The sequence below is a fragment of the Rattus norvegicus genome, chromosome 17 (genome assembly GCF_021556685.1).
Source record: "Rattus norvegicus strain SHRSP/BbbUtx chromosome 17, alternate assembly SHRSP_T2T, whole genome shotgun sequence".
Taxonomy (NCBI): domain Eukaryota; kingdom Metazoa; phylum Chordata; class Mammalia; order Rodentia; family Muridae; genus Rattus; species Rattus norvegicus.
In genome coordinates, this window is record NC_141550.1 from 90,245,727 (window position 1) to 90,267,068 (window position 21,342).

The 21,342-nt window shown below is 44.6% G+C and overlaps 1 protein-coding gene across 1 annotated transcript in view; it reads right to left on the reverse strand.

Annotated features, from left to right (window-relative positions):
• Arhgap21 (Rho GTPase activating protein 21) overlaps positions 1-21,342 on the reverse strand; it is a 123,432-nt gene that overhangs the window by 82,586 nt on the left and 19,504 nt on the right.

Here is a 21,342-nt window from a genome sequence, read left to right on the forward strand (position 1 = left end):
AATAATTAAATGTTGTTTATCTCTAATTCCTCCAGAGTCGTGCCAGAGAGATGATACTCTGATATTTTGAAGATTTGGGGGTGGGGTCTGTTAGTTTAAATTCTAAATTAGTTAAAAGACTCTTAAAATATAATCCGTACATGCCAAGTGTGCTTAAAAGCATCTTGCTAATAACTTAACTTTCACTTAACTTACATTTTTTGTTTGACTGTTCATAAGGCTAAGAGGAGAAAGAGAGTGTTTGAGAGTGAGAAGAGGAAGAGGGTGAGCAGATCAGCAGATCAGCGCAGCCTTGAATGTCATTCTTGAGATGCCATCCATTGTTTGAGACAGGGTCCTCCCTTGGGTCTGGAACTCACCCAGCCAGGCTGCTGGCCAGCGAGCCCCCAGGGGGTCCCACCTGTCTCTGCTTCCCCAGAGCTGGGAATACAGATGTTCAAGGCCATGCCTGCTTTCTTACCAGCGTGGGGATCAAACTCAGATCTTCACCCTCACACTTTACCACTGAGCTCTCTCCAGCCCTCCGGATTTTCTGACAATCCAGGTGAAAACCAGGAGAACTGCTTTGATACTAAGGACCTTGCGGTACCTACACATATTTTTCTAAACAGTGATTCTAGCTCATGGGACAGAGGAAATGAACTCACAGCTTGGGGCTGGAAGACCTGGGGTAACTTCTGTCGATAACAATGCAAATGAATCCCCTTGAGAGTCAGTGCTGTCGCAACAGCTGGAGCTTTAGTTCCTCCTGTAAGGTGGACGCTAGTTCACAGCTCCTCTCTCACAGCTCACCTCAGAAACTGCCTTGCTGTGGTCCTGCTTCCAAGGTCTCTGTACTTAAACTAACACATGATTGGGTGGGCTAGTGCTGCTGCCCTTGGCTGCCCTTCCATGGAGGCCTCTGCTTTTCAGGGTGCCTCGCACCTCCGCAGCCAGCCTTTCGCTCTCCCAGGCATGTCCCTGCTCCCTCTTTCTCTTGAAAAGCTTAGGTCCCAACTTTTCAAAGACAGATTCCTAAGGCCTCACTTTAATAATTCAAATTTATAGAATAACAAAAGTAACCAGAACGGCAGCAGGCCTGCGAGCGCTCGGGAGTGCTTCACAAGCAGGTTGGCTCTGACTGGGTAGATATCCAAAGTTAGCTCTCATTAGCTTGTAGACTTACACACTTGTGACAGTAGTACCATGTCACAGGGTGACAAGCAGTGTCACCTCACACATACTTCTCACAACCAACAGTGCCTCCTCCTCAGACTATTTTCTGGGCATTCTCTCTGCTGTTTTACTGGTGGTAAGGACACAGTCTAATTAGGCGCTCCTATCTGCCTTGGTCCTCCTTGTGGCAAACACACACTTTATGATAACAGGCGCAGTGTGTTGGCTTCCTGAAGAGAAAGTGAGGCTGGCCAGATGGCTCAACAAGCACCATGACCTGAATTCCACCCAGGAGCCCAGGTAAAGAAATGGACGGAAGGAACCAACGCCACAAAACAGTGCCCTGACCTCCGCATGGTTGCTCCCTGCATTGCGAACACACAATGAAACATACTTACTTTTTAAAATAAAACATAAAGTTACCAAAATTGTGCCTGGAACAAAAAATTTCACCTGTCCTCTGCCATTTGTATAGCTTTTTCTTATAGTTTAAGAATACTTCTCTCTGCCAAAATGCAAATGCATCTACAATCTGTTCACAGTCACTGCTCTAATATCCTCCACCATTGCTTTCTGCTCTTAAAAATACTCAAGGAAGGAATCAAGGACATGAGATGTAGGTGCTTACCACAAAGAAAGGGTCTCCTGGGCAGCTAGCAGCAATGCCTGCATCGTTCATGAATTTCTACTGATATATACAGTTCCACGGTAAAAAGACTACACTTATCCATTCTCCAGTAAATGGAAACGGGGTGTCCAGTTGTTTCACTAATAAAAACTTTAAATGTTTGTTGGAACATCTGCCCGTACAGAAATATATCACACATGGTAATCATGGTATTTACATGGTATTTTTATGAATTCTTTAAGGTACTTACACGTGTCTAACTGTATTTATATCTTTTAAGTTGACTCAGATGGTATAGAATGTCTCTGTAATGTAATGCGCAGTGAATCTGAAATATGTGAGCTGGGCTGTGGCCCCATCAGATACAATAATGTGGTCTGTCTGTCTGACATCTTCCACCCAGACAGGCACAAGAGAAGGAGGTCACCACTCTCTGGACATGTGTGGGATTTGCTCAGAATTTTATTTTTAAAAACTAAGCAAACATTCCTTAGCACTGCATCAGAGGACTGAAATTGTTCACTCTTATGTTAAATAATGGTTTATAGCTTAAGCTTTTAACAAAAGAAAATTTTATAAGGTATTTTAAATAAGGTAAGCATAGTAAGGGGCGGTCTCCTAAGGAACTGAAGGCCCAAATTCTACTTATAAAGGGCAAAGTGTTTCTTCTGGAAGATATGTTACAATAAATATTTAAACATTAATCATAATTAAACACAAGCATGTGGGAAACCAGAAGTTCAATGAACAGTTGCCACCTTATTAGAAAGTTGCAAGGCATGTATCACATTTGAAAAGAAAAATTATTCTCATTAAAATGTATGCTACAGGTATTTTATTTTTTAAAAGAAGGATTAAGCAACTTTGAAACAAAAATTCCAAAGTAAATGTAAAAAAACAAATTTTTCTAGAAATTTCGGTTCTCAGTCCATGGGTATACAGGTATTAGTGACTGGATTCAAGTGTACTCTACAGGGGGGTTGGGGAGGTGAGTGGAGGAGGAGGCAAGAAGAGGAAACCAAGGAGAAAAAGGAAGAGGTGGCTACAGGAATGTGGGAGTACTGGGGTTGGACATGACTAATATATGTTGTATACCTGTACAAAAATTGTCCAAAAATAAATGCTTTTCACCTAGGAATGGCTTATAATGAATAATGACTTATTACTTGTTAAAGGAGCACCACCTACAGTGACCAAATCTAATGCATGTTTAAAACAGAAAAAAACAAAATACAATCTCGTAACAGTTTTTAGGCCTTCATTGACTTCTTCAACAAATCCTGCTGTGGCACTATATTAATAAGCACTAGCCTTTTTGTTCAACTGCTCTTCCTTTCCTACCTTTTGGCAAACATGTGACTTCCTACAGGCAGGGAGCGGTCTAAAGATAAGAAGTAACCTTCACTGTAAAGTGTAAGCAAGAGTCAGCCACACTGGCATATGCCAGCATCGACACTACCCACAGCACTCCATCAGGGCAGACATCTGCAGCGTTCTACAATTTCAGTTGGCACAATCAGTTCCACCCTTCCTTTCAAAGCCTCATCAACTACACTGAGCATTTACAGTCCCTCAACTTCAAATGTGCTACCAAAATCAGGCACTGTAATTTTTCTTCCATTCCATTACTTCTAATTTTTCTAAGTATTTCCTAACCATAGATAGAATAACAGAATGGACAGTGTCGTTGTGTAACAACAGTTTCCTCCTAGATTGAAACATTGCATCCTGCAGGGAAGGTCTTCAGAGGGGAAGATAAACAACTCAAAACTGCTTCAGGAAGTTCCTGAAACTGACTAGATTCATTAGGCCCATCGTTGCCAGGGTAAGCAAGTTGAAAGTCCCTCTCAGAATGAAGGAAGCTGAGCTACAAAGAAGACTCTGATCAGAGCTGAGCTGCCAACAAGATCCAGAGAAGCTAAGCTACAATACAGACTCTCGGAAAGAAAAGCTGCTCGGAAGAGGACTCTGAGACCAGATGAGCCACCTGGAAGAGGTTTAGACCAAAATCATTGGAAAAGGACACTCCAATCTATTGAGCGGCTAGAGGGCTGTGCAGTGCCTTCCAGGTTCCTAGCTTTTGAGTGCCATCAGTGCAGGGGTGGGCCTTGGTGATGCCATACTCCCACCTACCCCAGTTCTTTGAGTCTTTGAGTCACTTCTGCTCCTGTAAGTAACTCCTCACCCATACACCTGTAACTCCAAAAAAACTCTGGCTCACCAAGTTGGACTTCGGTTGTATCCTGACTCTGGTCTGTCACTGGCTCCCTATCCAGGGTAAGTATTGTTTCTCTCCAGGAAAAGTTTTGTCACACAAGTGTAGTTCAACCAACACCCCTGTTCCTATCTAACTACAACACAGTGATACATTATCTCCTCCATTACGAACTGAGACTCTGCCTAAAATATCTTTCAAACTAGAAAGGAAAACCACCATGAATGTCTGCAGTATCGTTCTGATTAGGATTTCTGAAGTTACTGAAGTTCAGCTAATCCTCTCATCAACAATGCTCTTCAAAAGCAAGGCTCCCCTGCTGTCCGGCCCCCTCCGCCTTGGTCCTAACACAAGAACGAATTGAAGTTGAGTTAGTAAATGTTCAGCAGCTAGGTGTGGGACTCAGCAGTCAAGCACTTGGTACGCATGGGTCAAGCTGAGCTATCTATCTCCATGATAATAAAGAAACAAACCAATATCAGTAACAACAGTGATTAGGACAGAGCCACTAAAGTCATGAGTGTAGAACACGGTCAGGGTTGGGAAGATACCCAATGTACAATGCTAAAGAAAAAAAATTAGCTTCCTAATATGATCAAAATTATTCCCCCTCCCTCCTTCCCTCCCTGCACCCCGCTCCCTGCACACAGGCCTCTACTATTTTACAAAACAATGTCAAGATCTTTTGTATAATAAACATGAACACAGCAGCCCCGGCACATTCACGTCAGGCAGGAATGGCACGCAGTATGTCCCGCCAAGTTTATATAAAACATGGGTGGTATAAAAGGAAACAACTGCCCTAAGGATTTGTTTAGGAATTGCTCCATTTTACATATTTTGTATTTTTCATAATAAGTACATATAGCATTATATTACACGGGAAAAGACTGGGCTTGAGAAATACCACAACCAGTGAAGGTACTGTCCCAAAGTCGGCCACTGGAACCCACGACCCACGTGACAGAAGGAGAGAAGAGACTTCTAAAAGTTATCTTCTGACTGCCACATGTATGTTCAAACACACGTACACAAACACCGATAAACTAACGAAGAAGGCCAACACCGGAAACTGAAAAATACAATTATGTGTATTCTGTTAAAGAGGTAATAGTCATAGATCCCATAAAGGGGGTGGTTTTACATTGTTCTTATTTTGGGATGAGAATAGAGTCTGCTTCCTTCTCAAGCTGAGAACGGGTTGCATTTTCAGATTAAACGGTTACCTCTTAACTCTCTAGGTAGACTCAGATCACCAAATTGGAAGTCATGCCTAGTTTTCACGTCATCCTAGTTACCAAAAGATAATGCAGCCCCCTCTGAGACATATACAGAAAGACACAGGTAGCAGCTAGGGACGATGTGGAAGGTCAGCCATTATGAAGCACGCCCATTTTGCTTGAAGCATCGCAGTGCTGTAGAACAACACTCATCTTAAGACTCATCTTAGATGTTCACCAAAGTTTTCCAAAATATAAATCAACACCAAATACTATATTAAGACGCTGTATTCTCAGCTGGTTGTGGCACTGCATGCCTTTAGTCCTGGTCTATATCGTGAGTTCCAGGGTAGCCAAAGCTACATAAAGAAACCTTGTATTATCAACTTAACCTAACAGTGAACGCACTAGCTAATATCGGAATGGTGATATATAACTTCACAGAAACTTACGGCTAAGGGTAACTCGGAGATGAAGTAAGGCAACTTGGTCATCTAGCATCTTAAAAACAAAGTCCTGTATGGTGAGATAACTCAGCAGGTGACGGTCACCGCCCTGCAGGCCTGAGGCGCTGGATCCCCGGAGCCCACTGTGGAAGGAGAGAACCAACTCCCCACACTGTCTCTGACCTTCATACACATGCAACAGCTGCACATGCTGATACACACACACACACACACACACACACACACACACACACACACACACTCGCTCTAATAATATATATTTTAATTTAGAAGGTATAACATTGAAACCTCAAGCAAATGGCCTAACCCTTTGCAAATACTCATGACGTAAACTATATACTAGGTTTGTCCAACTTCAGTTGGGCAGGCCAGAAGACAGTATTGCTCAAAGGGTTAGACTAAAAGTAACACGACACATGCTGCTGCGGCTTTCACGTGTGTAAAATATAACTCTAGTCGAGTGATCCCTCCTTACCAATTGGTGCTCAAGGAACACTGGTTCCCAGAACAACAGCATTTCAGATGCCACGTTCCTGCCTTGATGAAAATGGACTGAATCACTGACCCTGTGAGCCAGCCCCAATCAAATGTTGTCCTTTATAAGAGCTGTCTTGGTCCTGGTGTCTCTTCACAGCAGTAAAATCCAAACTAAGACAGTACATCATCAACTACACGTAGCTGCGTAAGGAGAGAGGCAGGGAGCACAGAGAGCTCTGAAACCCTTGTTCCTTACTTCCTTAGTCTGACTACTAACGCTCTCAAAATCAGAGACCAACCAACTTACTGTACACACTGACTAAGGCCAGGGAGCCTCGATCGTGGTCTCATAGCTAACTAAGAGCGAAGCTTGGACTCCAGTTAAGTTTCCTGTCTCCTGATCTGGAACTCTCCCAGTAAACCACACCGTTAGCAGAGTCTGTCTCAACAATATGAGCATATAGCTAGTGGGTGACGTACCATCTTCTTACAACTATCAGACACATAATAAATGCTCGATAAAGATAAAAATAAGCAAAGGGGAAAGTAACTGAACTTATCTACCATTCCCTCTTGTCCTACTTTGTTTGCTGTTGCTATGGTAAACACCATAACCAACACCCAGGGCAAGCCATCACTGTAGGGAGTCAGGGCAGGCGCTGACTCAGAGCCACAGAGGAGCACTGCTCACTGCCTTCTCCCAGGGACATGCTCCTCTTGCTTTCTTACACAACCCAGGCCCATCTGCCCAGTAGGCCACCACACACAGTGGACAGGGCCCTCCTATATCAGTCATCAGTCAAGGAAAAACCCTCGTGACATGTCCACAGGCCACTGATGGAGACAGTCCCTCATCTGAGACTCCCTCCTCACAGGTGACTCAAGTTAATCAAAAACTCACCTCTTTAGAGAAAACTAAGTCAGAATTCTGTTTATATGTATTCTCTCAGACAAGTTACATTTGAAAATATACACTTTAGAAGTTTTCTAACTTTTTTCTACTTACATGTCTCTTCTCATATGAACATACATGTCTATATTATTTTTTTAAACTCTCTAATATTTCATCGCATGAATAAAACATACGCTGATCATTTAAACTTTTAAATTAGATACATATGCTGTTCGATATCTTTTGTTGTTATTTTGCTTTTGGGCACACGGTTTTTTTTCTGTGTAGCCCTGGGCTGTCCTAGAACTCACTGGTACACCAGACTAGCCTCAAATTCTGAGGCCTCCTGAGTGTTGAGATTAAAGGCATGCACCGGGCTGGAGAGATGGCTCAGCGGTTAAGAGCACCCGACTGCTCTTCCAGAGGTCATGAGTTCAATTCCCAGCAACCACATGGTGGCTCACAACCATCTGTAAAGAGATCCGATGCCCTCTTCTGGTGTATCTGAAGACAGCTACAGTGTACTTATATATAATAAATAAATAAATCTTTAAAGGCATGCACCACCAAACTGGGCTACTGTATATACATGTGTGACTTTATATACATGTCAGTGCTGGTATGAATACTAGTGCCTCCATAGTCCAGAAGAAGGCATAGGATCCTCTGCAATTGGAGTTACAGGTATTTTTTAGCTGCCTACAAGGCACTGAACTTGGTTTCTCTGCAAAAACAGCAATCAGTCTCTCAGGCTTGGTCATTTTCATACTGAGCTTCTCTATGACACTACTGCCACTCTTTAGGAACCCACACGGGGTAGATTCCTGAGAATGGGCATCTTGTGAATATATTAACATTTTATTTGTTTTCCACTGCAAACTTTCAAAGTGCTGAGGGTAAAATAGAGAACAGAAATCCATCCACAGCTGGAGGCTGCTGTGTTTGAATCGGCATTAGGATTTTCTTAATTTTTACAAATATGCTAAAATGAAAATGGTTTTCATTGACTTAAGCCCTTTAAGCTCTTCTTAGACTCCTTTAATATAAATAACAGAAGAGGGAACAAAAAGTCTCAGCCTCTTTAAGACAAAAGTATGTGGCGTCATTGAAATTCAGAATGCAATTCTCAATGACAGGAATGTCTTAACTCCAGGTAGTAGAGAACAAAACAAAACAAAACAAAATCCCCGAGGGCTGGAAAGAGCACCAGATACACAAGGTTATCACTGAAGATAGCAGCGTTTGGGTTCAGAGAGGAGATAATGCCCAAACCACAGTAGGTTAGAACTGTTTTATAATCTGATTAGTCACGGCACTGGGATGGGCCCTAACTCAGTGGAGTGGGATGGGCCCTCACTCAGCAGAAACAGTAGAGTGGGTTGACCTTGGAGCAGTTAACTAGAAATGTAAGGTGCCCTGGGAGAGACACACCAAGGAGATGAACAAGGAGGCTGCACCTCCAGTTCTTGTGTGTGTGTGTGTGTGTGTGTGTGTGTGTGTGTGTGTGTGTGTGTCTCACAATGCTGTGTGTGGTATGTGTACCTGTGTGAGCCCATGTGATAGAGAACTGAAATTGAGGTCAGGTGTCCTCATCAACTGCTCTGCACCTTTATAAAAGGTCTCATTTGAACCTAGAGATCAGCGATCTAGCCTTCTCCAGTATACTGGGAAGAGATGGACTGTTATGCCCCACCTGACTGGTTTTCATGCTTACATGCCAAGTGCCTCATCCACTAAGCCCACTCCCCAAGATTCCTGCTGTCACGTTTCCATTGTGGAAATACACAGTTTCTCCGTGCACTTTCAAAGGTATTGTTTTAGGGTCAAACTTGCTAAAAACTCCAAGGGCATGAAGTATTTTATTTTACAATTGGGTCATGAAAAAGCTATAGTAAATATGAAGGAAGTAATTTTAAACACATTTGAGCAGCGTGGGAAAGATTGCTATAAAGAGAACCTTAAGGTAAATCTTTTTAAAAGCACTGAAGAGTTTCAATAATTCTACAACTGCCTATCGGTGTGCTGTGCTTCTAGAAACGTCACACAGAACAGGTTGTTTTAAGAGATTACAAAGAAAAAAATGCTTCCAAAGCCCAGAAATAACCCAACAGTGGCAAAGAAGCAAAGGAGAAATTAGAAACCCAGAAGCCATCCGCAAAGTGAACGTGGTAAGTTCAAACTAGGGACTGTAGATGCCGGGCAAGCACTGCCACCACTGAGCGACAACCTAATCCATCACAACTTTAAGAAGGTTGCATATAGGGGGGAGGGGGATGTTTGCCCGGAAACCGGGAAAGGGAATAACACTCGAAATGTATATAAGAAATACTCAAGTTAATAAAAAAAAAAAAGAAGGTTGCATAGTACACTAGGAATGTGTTCAGGTGTCTTCAAGCACACATCAGTCTTACGAAGATTCACATGCTACACACTACAAACTTAGAAGATAAAAGAGACGTGCATCCCTCACAGCGAACAGACAGGATGGTGCCTGCTAATAGAGCAGGTGCATCTGTGCAACCTGAAAACCGTGGGCCACGGCTTGACATGCTGGTTAGTCAGGGCACGGCTCCAAAACCAAATGCTGGACCACTGAGAGTGCTGACATGCTCTTCCTGTCAACATTCAGGAAACGCAGGACTCATGGCCCACAACACCGGGAAGCGGCCTGCGCAGACTTTATAGTTAGATGAGAAAACGAATCTGTGTTTCCGAGAGGAACCTACACTCTTAGCAATGGCCAGTCTGTGATGTGACAGACACGGACCTAAGGGAGTGAAGCCATGCAATGAATGTCGAATATGGACATTTCTTGGTATATCTTGCTGATGAGATTATATTAGGTATCTTTCAAAATTAGGCTTAAATAACTAAAAGATGTTTCTTCTTAGGAGAGAAGAACAAGAATCTTCATATCAAGTAGTTTTTGGGTGTTTTGGTTTGGTTTTTATTCTTAGACAGGATCTATAATCCAGGTCGTCTGGGACTGAGAATGACCTGGAACTCCTGATCGTCCTGCTTTGCCTCTGGAGTACTGGATGGTACAAGGATAGAACCAGGCCTCCAGCATGTTAGACTGGCATTCTATCATTCACCTGTGTGTGTGTGTGTGTGTGTGTGTGTGTGTGTGTGTGTGTGTGTGTGTGTAGGCCACAGCAAAACCCTGTGTGCACCTCTTTTGGGAGAGAATATACTATTGATCTTGAACTCACAATCAGGCAAGAAAATGGCTGGCCAATCTGCTTCCACAGGACAGGATGATCTGTCTGTCTGTCCGTTCCTGCCTCCACAGGACCAGGATACAAGTGTGTACCACCATAACCATTTTCACATTGGTTCTGGAGAACCAAATTCAGACGTTCATGCTTGTAAAACAATTACTTTACCAAGTGAGCCAGGTCTCCAGTTCTTACTGGTTTTTAAAAATGCTAGGTCACACTTTGGATCTATTGTCTTGAAAATTCTTTATATCCTAAGTAGACACTGGTTGTGTAGAAAAGTTAATATTAAATAGTAATATTTAGATCTTATAAACTGCTTTAAAAATACCAAACCTTATAGTTTGTATCAACCTATTTTGCTTACTTAAAGAGACTACTAAAAAGTAAAAATTAGGTACATTATTCCAACTATGTGAGTTTTTAACACTGTATTCAAAGAAATTGAATTTATTTTAGACTAGACAGTCCAGGCTGGTGTGGACCTCACTACCTTCTTGATTTAGTCCCTTGAGAGCTAGAATCACATGCGCACCACACCCGGCTTTGACGAAGTGTTTGGTTACTGTGATCTGTGGTAAGATGAACATAAACTCCCGACTCCATCCTATTCAGAAGAGTTAGCGCTCCAGACCTCACATGCTTACAAGGTGGCCATCGGTGCCATGCTGTTGGGATTTGAAGGATGTTCCCATCAACCACAGCTGATGAGAGTGGCTTGCTTTGCCTAACTGTGTGGTGTAGACAGTACTCTATGTTAAGCACCTGCGTTCTTTCTAGGATTCTGGAAATTTGGTATATTCCGGGCAAAAGGCTTGCAGTTAAAAAAAAGAAACAATCTCACCTCTAATGAGTTTCTCTGGTGCACTTTTCACACGCACCGTAACAGTCTATTGCTGAAGCAATTAAGCACATCCTGTGTGACTTCACCAAGGGAGGACTCTTGGAAACCTTCTGCGGTTTCCACTGACCTTTGTCCCAGCCTCCTTTCCTTTTCTCTTGGCTGATTTGCTTTGTGTCTGTCCACTGTGATTATCTACCAGAGCTGAATACTACAGATTCAGGCCGGTGAGCCTCCTCACAAGCCAAGGGATATGGGAGAGGTTTCCAGCACATTCCCCAACTCTGCGATGGACTCTAATCAATCTCCCCACCTTCTGGCATTCCTGTCTGTGTGCAAACCCCTCCCTTGAGTGTGGGCTGTACCTAGTGATTAGCTCCTGAAGAATGGGATTCCATAAAAGTGATGGAATGACACTTCCAAGGTTAGATTCCAGAGCACTGCCGCCACCTTGGTCTTGCCCACAGTCTCTGCTTCTCGCCCTTTCATCGTCTTTATGAAACAAGCTGCCATGTGAAAAGCAGCTCCCTCGGAAAGGGGCATGTGGCACAAGACACAAATTGAAAATGCCTTCCCCCCAGCAGCTGGCTTGAGAACTGTGACCATATGAGTGGAGGGGGGAGGGGCTGGGAAGATGGTTCTCCCTGTGCTTGTCAAGGTCCAAGATTCGGTTTCCAGCACCCACATGACAGCTCACAGCCATCCGTAACTCCAGTTCCAGGGAGTCTGGCAGACACCTTCTCCTGGCCTCTGTAGGCACCAGGCATTGCGTGTGATTCACATGCATGCATACAGACAAATGCACACATTAAAAATAAAGTAAGTAAAATGTAATCACCACTTTTAAGGAGAAAAGAAAAATAAATAAATAACTACAGCCCTCAGCTTCACAGCCTCTGAAAAACTAAAGTCAAGAGCAGGGATATGTCTGGAAGCAGATCCTTCCCCAGAAAACCAAGCGCTAGGGCCAATCAAGAAGCCCTAAGGAAGTATGCTTCTATTTCTACCCCCCACCATCACCCCAAGATGCTGAGATAATATTCTCCTAATCACTGAGTTGGACAGGTGACCTGCTACTCAGGCAATGGGCAAGTAACACTGTACCACACAAACAACCAAACTCAAATAGCATCTATGAGGCTATGACAGGGATCAGCAGGTAGCAGAGGGCAGTGAACCCTGAGGGATGAAATGAGCCCTAGGCCACCCCAGCTTAGAACACACAGTTTGTAAGATGTGGGCACAGGGAACGGGAATCCAGACAGGAAAGACTAGGTTCACAGGGCACACGGCTAAGTAACAGACCAGAAAGTGATGTAGATGCTCAGGGCAGGATTCTGCCCCGTACAAAGCCCAGGGTCAACAAGCTGGGTTAGTCTGCCTGGAGAAAGACCCTCTTAAAAGGATGGTGGCAGGAACAGAGAAAGGGGAGAAATCGGGCACGAACAAGACATGGTTCGCCAAATAAGATACTCAGAGTACTTTCCACTAACTAACAGAGAATCTGCTCTGGGCTGGAAGTGATCTGCTCCACACCTAATAAAAGGCTAGAAATAAGGCCGAGAAGAAAGGGGTAGGGGGTCTTATTTCCCACAAACTGTAGTCCTTTGCCAATCTCCAGTGGCTTAAGTTAGCTGTGGAGGGGTTGTGTGGAGGTGGGAGAGGGAGAGAGGGGGGAGGGGGAGGGGGAGGGGAGAGGGAAGGAGAGGAGAAGAGGGGAGACAGAGAAGTAGACTGTCCCGACTGCAGCCTTAGTCCACGGTTCTGAACATGCTGCTTCTTAACCACTCTGAATGCACCGTCATGGCTCCTGATGAGTTACTGAGCCCAGTTTCCTTCAACTAAGGGAAAACACAGCATGAGACAAGCACGTACTACGTTGGGACAGAAATATCCTCGGGCCGTTGGCCAATAAAGTTACTAGAGTCCACAGGTGCTGCATGTGCTTGTGTGTGCACTAACCTCAGGAAAACCAAGCCCCTCCCCCTAAACGCACCAAGTGAAGTTCATTCCACGTGAAAATCTTCCCGCCCAGTGTCTCGACTCAGGGCCATTAGGAAGCTGCCTCATCGCCCATCACTTAGTATCAACCATGGCACAAAGCAGAAGAATTAAGACATCATGTCTCAAACGGCAGCATGTAGCGTGTGCTTTATTTTGTTAGAATCAGGATTTAGACGCCCTGAAAAGGACCAGATCGGTGTAACAGGCGACGTACAGCTGCAGTCTCCGCTCAGCTGAGCCTGATTCCAGTGAGCCCTGGGCGCCCTGCCTTACGTCCCGGCTGTGGGAACCCGGGCAAGTGACTAACCCTACCACCACACCAGGTTCCTCGTGTGCACAAACAGGAATGTGCCGGTTACACCATCACCATGGAGCTATATGACGTACTAAACAAGGTTAAACATTTAAAATGTCTGGGACCTATTTTTAATCACACTGAAAATACTCAACTAAAATTCCTTGTGGCCTCTTTAATCATTGTGCAGGTTTCCTATGGTGGGAAATCTTAGGGCTAATGGTAAATCAGTGCCGCCTCCTCCACTTCCCAACCTCCCGCTCCCCAATCTCCCCCTCCCCACCACTTCCGCCCCCTCCTCCTCTTCTTCCTCCCCCTCCTCCTCTTCTTCCTCCCCCTCCTCTTCTCCTCTTCCACCTCTTCCTCCTCCTTCTCCTTTTCCTCTTCCTCCTCCTCTTCCTCCTCTTCCTCTTCTTCTTCCTCCTCCTCCCTCCTCCCCAACCAGAAGTCCTAAGAGCTTCAGTCCTGAGGCTTGAGTCCAGCAGTTCTCCAGCGCCACTGGTTACACACAGCTGCTCAGTTAACAATGATGAAGAGACAGACCTCTGTTCTTCCAGTCCCACGTCCCCTGCAAGTCCGACCTGTGTTCATACTGTATCTGTCCTGCCCACTAGCCTGTTTTCCCATGCCACTTCCAACTGATGTCACCTACTCATCTCCTTAACAGAGACATCTGTGTGCATGGGAGTGAGCAGACAAAAGACTGCAGAAGCATACCCACAAAACTATCAGCAGGGCTGTTGTGGAAGTCAGGCTAAGGAGTATAGCCCATTTATAGCACTCTGCCCACTATGAAACAAAACCTTTAGAATTTTTGCCTAAAGTCCCTAGCTGATTAAAACAATAATAATTAAATACCTTCTGTGTTGCTAAAATATAAAACATAAAACTGAAAGGTGATTGGCTTCCTTGGAAAAGGATATTATGCACATGCACACACAGATGCACACAACTTGTACGCAGACACACCTGAAAATATACAAAGAAGCCATTTAAACGCCCAACAGCACAATTAAAATTACGGATTCTCTAGCTAGACTATTCTAGTTATTAAAGCAAAGCCCTAGGGAACAGAGAGACGGCCCAGAGTTCTTGCTGATCTTGCAGAGGACCTAACTTTGGTTCCTAGCACCTACACAAGGCAGTTCACAACCACTTGTAACTCCTGTTCCAGGGAAATCCCACATCCTCTCTTGGCCTCCATGAGCACCTGCACTCAACATTTACACACACACACACACACACACACACACACACACACACACACACACACACAAATTAAAAAATAAATCTGTTTTAATGAAGACTTAAAGATTGGGGTAAAGTTCATAATATGAGTAAGTTTTTACAAGCAACGAACCACTCAGAAGCACTTGAAAAGCACTGGCCGTATACGTATCAGATATTTTAACTTATTTTTCCAATGTTTTACAACATCCATACAATTAAAAACTTTATACTTCTAATATAACTCTCATATATTATCTCTTTGCACACTGCATCAAGCTAGAACACATTGACAATAACAATAAGCACAGATCAACTATAACTAACATGCTCAATGCTGAACCAAGCTCCCTTGCTTTAATCTTCGCAGTGATCCCTGACGTCTGTCACAGTATTGCAGGTGAGTGAACAAAGCTAGCAGCTCGTGGCCATCCCAGACCCAGCACCACCTCTGCCTTCAGTGGCTTTGGCGGAACTTGGCATCCCCTCCACTATGCCCTCCCTACAGCATCGAAATGTTCAGCGACTAACAGGACTTAGATCAGAATTCTCAATGTGCCACAGTGGCCGGCCAGCATTCCGCCCTGTGGTGGCATCCCGATTCCCTTGTCTCCAGTTTGGTTTCCTTTTCTCTCATCCAGCATTTCATTCACTCTGTTTCCTCCCCGACCTCCACACTATCAACGCCACATGATTTTATTCTACAACATTCTTGGACACAGGTTAGTTTCAATGGTGAAATCGAGGGAACCAAGAGCTGTCCTAAGTTTACGATAAATCAGAAGTTGCACACAGGAAGCCTGGAGCCACATCTGCCCACCAGATGTGTTTGCTTCAGATCCTACTGTTTTGATATTTTTTGATAAGTCATCAATGTTTAAAACGTAAGACAAGTTCACATGCAAATCTAAAATTTTAGCTTTTTAAAAAATAAAGTATCTTGAGGGGCTGTAGAGACGGCTCAGAAGGTAAGAGCACTCATTGCTGGGTTCAGTTCCCAGCACCAACACAGTGGCTCACAGCCACCCGCCTCTAGTTCCAGAGACTTCAATCCCCTCTTGTGGTCTGGGCCAGCACCAGCTATGCGTATCATACACATGAACACACACAAGCAGTATCTGTCAACACCAGGTCCTGCACAGGAGCTGTCTCCTAGAGCTCGCTCTCCCGCTGAAGAGAGAGTATCTAATAACTGCCTCTGTGCAGGTCTCTCCACTTTTTAATCTCAGCCTGGCCTTGGCTGCTGATCCTCCTGCCTCTGCATCCAAGTGCTGGGATTACAAATGTGTGCCGTCACAACCAACTGGTCTCCTTCCGAACTTCAACTGCCTGGCCTCAGGGGTACTACATCTGTGGCTTCCGTTAAATATATGTGAGTAGTGGCATCAATATCACCGAAGATGGCGTCCTGGGCCATCTTACTTAGGCTCTATTCTACAAGACATGCTACTAGCTAAATGGCCTTCTGTCAGGTGGAAGCCACAGGGAAAGGCGACTCTGGTAACACCAGCAACACTCGGGCCAAGGCTCACACCAAGCACTCAGGATCAGTAGCTGCACCAAGGCACCCTGAAGCATCTAAGATCAGTTAACACTCCTCTGGGGTTCAGACCTCACACAGCGAAGTTTCTCGGTAAGACCATGGGGCTTCGGGATAGTTGTGAAGCACGTAGGACTCGCAGAGCTCAGAGTTCAGCTTTGCGGGGCTCCCGGTATCATGAATTTTAAATGTTAAGATAATTGCAGTATCTATCTTCTTTTAGTCTTTGAGTAGCCCATGTAAAACCCATATTTTTATGGTAATGCAAATCCATTAGAGAGAGTAACGGAAAGTGCAATGAGGGATCAATCTTAACCTGGAAGGAACAGACACCAAATGACCTTCTCTCTCTCTCTCATTTCTCTCGTCTACCATCCATGCTAAACTATGACACTATTCTCTAGACCAAAAAAAAAAAAAAAGGACATACAGAGAAGAACTGAGATGTGAAGATCCTGCTTGGGGCTAATGTCAAGTCTTTCTGTCTAGGAAGTTTGTGTCTGGTCTGTGCAAGAATTGAGACATGGCTGGGCGTGGCTGGGCTTTCTGGGTTAGAAAAGCCAAGCCATTAGGCTGAGCATGTACAACATGATTTACGACTTAATGAAGAGGCCTCTACCTGATAACAGTGCTGATGGGGTTGCGCAGAGAAAGGCTTGCTTCTTAGCGAGCACTCAAGAACAGATAGCTAGTCTAAAAAATATGCCCAGCAAGTTTTCTGTACTACAAAACAATGGTTTTCATGAAAACCTGGCTCGGAACATGAAAAGCTCAGAAGGGAACTCCATCCAGTACCATCATGGAAGAAATCCAGAACCATATTTTATTGTAAATAAATGCTTGCTTAAGGCCTCTCATTCCAGACTCATTCCAGACTCCTGCTTGCTACCTTGTTAACACAATCTTAAGCCCCTCGGAAAAGCTGTGAACCTGCCTTCTTTTACAACTGTACTGTCTTCTCATTTGTTAGTCTTAAGTTAAGGAATTCCGTCCCAATTTCCCTCCCCCACAACCTAATGCTCCACAAACCGCACTGGCTGTGCTACTTCAGCTAACGGCAGTGTTTAAGAATAAGGCTGACCATCAGATTTACCATATGCCATGTTAAAACAACTAATTAACCCAAAAGTAACAGATGATGACTGTAGCAAAAGGCAATGTTCTCCTCTCAAGCATTTCACTCAGCCCCACAGTTACAGCAGTCTCAAATTAAAAAGCAAAACTATGTATCCAGACAAACCTGGCCACTCCAAGCACAGTAGAGATTGCAGAGTAAACTCCAATTGTGGTTCATCATGCAGTCCAGCAGCCTGAACTGGGCCATGTCTGCCTAGAGCGCAGCCTTCATCCTCTGACTCAGCTTTTGTCAGCAAGCAGCACTCCCTCTGCAGTCAAGGGCTCACCGAGGCTCTTCCCCTCCCTTTCCTGTCTGAGCAGCATCAGGAGCCGCCAAGCTGCATCACCGTCCCAAACACTAGGATACTGTTACATCATGCAGCAGAGCCTGTCGCACAGCAATCTTAGTCTGCATTTAGCATCACTTTGGTCGTTTAACGATTGTTGTTCTCTGCTTTGGGGGAATTATGAGCTGTCATTTACTTAAGTCAATAAAAGCACAGCTTAGGAAAGTGGTACAACAAACTAACCATACTATCCACATCCCGAGGCAAACCAATTCCACCACAGGTATTGATGTGTTTACTCAGTCCAAAGGGGGCCAGAGCCCCCTCCTCCTCAATATCTCAGCAGCGCCGCACATGCTAACACCCTTCATCTCTCTCACCCCACGTGTAGCACATCTCCGCTGTGTGTAATACTTCTGAAACTCCTTGCCTAGCAAGAGGCCAGGTAGGAGGTGGGAAAAGTGTGGGTCCAAGTTGAATAGGCCCAGCCTCCTCAATGGCTGCCTGCTAGAAGTGCAACAAGGAGCAAACGGTTTAACCTTTGAACTCCGACTCATTCATTTGTAAATGGCTAACACCTGCATGGGCCTTTTAGCATGAACAATTATAACAAGATTAAAACAGAACACCCAATCATTCCTATAACATTCCTGAGACTGGCTCCCCTTCTTATCTAAGTTAGAATGCTCTCCTTGACCCACTTTCTCCCTTCTTGTGCTCTCCCTAGATGATGTCATTCTCCAGGCTCATGACTATGAATTACTTCCAACCCTCTCCAATGCCACCCTTTCTCCCAAGCTCCAATTTGCATGACTGAACCCTTGCGAAGCATGGGTACCTAGATGCCTAGCACTACATGCCCCAAATAGGGCCCATTATCTTCCCTCTCCCAACCTCCTGGCCCCAGCAATCCCCTAATCTGCATAACGACAGCACAATTCAAGCCCTTGGTTACCAAAGCAGAGCAGCCATCCTGAGCCCCTTCTCTCTACCCAGCTAGCTACCAAGTCTGACGTCTCTAAAGCAGTCCCTTTCTTACTACATGGCCTCCTCCTAAATGAGACTGTCTTCTCCCAGGTTGGCCTCCCCACCACTCTGTCACTCCTCTACAATCCTGCTCCACAGGATTAACAAAAGGATATTTTAAACCAGTTACTCATAGGGACTACACAGGGTACCTCACTTCCTCCACCACTTTCTGTCAGGATCCCGCACTGCTTCTCAAAGTATGTTCCCACTCGTTCTATAGGACATGGGATGCAAGCTAGAGCTGGGTTAAAACGATCACCAATTGGTCCGATAAGCTTCCTTCCAACCTACGACAACTCAGAAATGAGATGATAAAACTCCAAAGAAGACAAAGAAACAAAATCAGAGGTAGTCAGTAAGCTGGGGGAGGTACAAGAGAATGTGGGGATCCTGAAAATACAACACAGTCCCTTAGGAAACTCAGAGAGGCAGAAAAGAGTATATACACGGAGATAATTTGTCATGCTTTCCTGAAATAAAGGCACATGAAAGGGAGAGGGAAGCCCCAGCACAGCCATCACTATGATGGTGACACTGCAGCCACTGTGGTGCGGAATGAGCAATGGTGCCATGGCCCTTGGGTGTGAGCCTTGGTCCCCTCCTGGTAGTGCCGTTTGGAGAGGCTGTGAAGGCTGTGAGGGGGATTCTGGCTGGAAGAATACAGCTGTGAGAGTCTGGACCCCTGCCCCACTTCCTGTCTGCTTTCTGCTTGGTGTTGTAAATGAAAGACAAAAACCTCTCAGCGTCTGCTCTGGCTGTCTGCTGCCACACTTCTTCCACCATCATGGGCTCCCTGCCATGAACTGCAAACAGAAATAAATTCTTCCTTCCGTATGTTGACTTTGTTTTGTTTGTTCGTTCGTTCGTTCGTTCGTTCATTCATTCATTCATTCATTCATACATTAAGAGTTTCTCTGTGTAGTCTCGGCTGTCATTCATTCATTCATTCATTCATTCACACATTAAGAGTTTCTCTGTGTAGTCTCGGCTGTCCTGGAACTCACTCTGTAGAGCAGGCTGGCCTTGAACTCTTGAGATTCCTTCCCCCTGCCTCTGCCTCCCGAGTGCTACCACTGCCCGGCCTGTAAGTCAACTTTGACCTCGGTGTTTTACCACAGCAATGAAAAGTAACCAACAAAGCTACCTTTAGTAACAGAGGCAGAAAGAGCAAAGAACTTATGGAAATAAAATTAAACGGCCATCTGACTTTTCTGCAACAAACCTTTATGCCAAAAACCAAGTCTGCAGCATCAGATTTAAGGTATCTAAGGAATTAAGAAAATGAGTCCAGGACAACTGCAGCTTTCGTTGTCATATCCAGAAAAACTCATGAGAACCCCAGGAATCTCATATCCTAAGACAGAAACTATCAGAAAACAAACTAGAAGATCAAAATGACTAAAGCAAGCAGGCGTGGTGACTCACGTCTTAGAGGGAGAACGACTCCCAGGCCAGCCTGGGCTACAGATTAAACTGCAGGCCAGTGTTGGCTACAAAGTAGGACCCTGTGTCAAAACAAAACACTACAGCAGCAAGGGTGTGGGAAACAGACGGACCCGCGACACTTAGGTATTTGAGAATCAACACTAAAAGACTGTTAAAGAAGCAAGTGGAGCGGTGTGGCTCCTGACAGTTCGACAGAGCAGATTCAGTAGAGCTAAGAAAACAGGAGGGGTGGTAGAGAAAGAGTGAGGAAAGTCTGTAACTTCTCAGTGATTACATTCTCTAGGCACCACTACTTTCTTTCTAGATTACTGTGTATGTTGTTTGGGATAAAAGTAAATCCCTAGGGATCAAGGGAAATGGAATGTAATACCAAAGATGTTAAAGGAAAACAAACTGCCAGGCGTGGCCCTGCATGCCTTTAATCCCAGCACACAAGACACAGAGGCAGGAGGATCTCTGTGAGTGGGGATCTTGTAGTGAGTTTCAAGATAGTCAGGACTACACAGGGAAACCCTTTGTGGACAACACCACCACCCTCCAAACCCTGGATTCAAAAGGAAATAGTGTGACTCATACAGTATCATTATCTTAAAAACAGACAGCAAATGGGTCTGTGATGTTGTAACACGACTACAGCAATATCATTACCACTGTCCGAGTTCAGAGAGAAATAAAAGGGAAATCAAAGTACAGGGAGCTTTGCGAGACCTATGTGCTGACATCTGCCAGTTAAGGAGGACTCAACTAGCAGATGATACCTACACACGCACATTATCTCTAAGGTAATCAATACTTAGAAGAAAAAAAAAAGGAAAAACAAAAGAAAAGTCATAAACTATCATGTGACTAATAGCTAGGTTTCCTAGAACATCAGTCGATGTGTATCTATAATTACATATTGACTAGCCTAAATTCCAAACAGCCCTGAAAGTGAAAATACACACCACACTGGTAGTAAAACCTGACCAGGGCCGACCAGAGCCTCTAGTCTACGTCTATCCCAGGAAGAGCAAATACTCACACAGCCACAAGACCAAGTGTGCAGCACCTGCCACTTGTATGAAACTGAAAGAGGGAAGGGTCTAGGTAAGGGGTCCCAGCCTGTGCAGACAATACTAAAATAAGGTAGAGTCTGAGGGAGAGACAGCGCAAAGGCAAAAGGCAGAGAAGCACGACCATTCACCCTGGACTGGGAAAGTATTCTCTACCTGGGGTCAGTGAGGACAAAAGAGCAGTGGAATCCAAGGCAACTTGAATAAAGTGGGGTTTGTGTCCATGGCAGCAC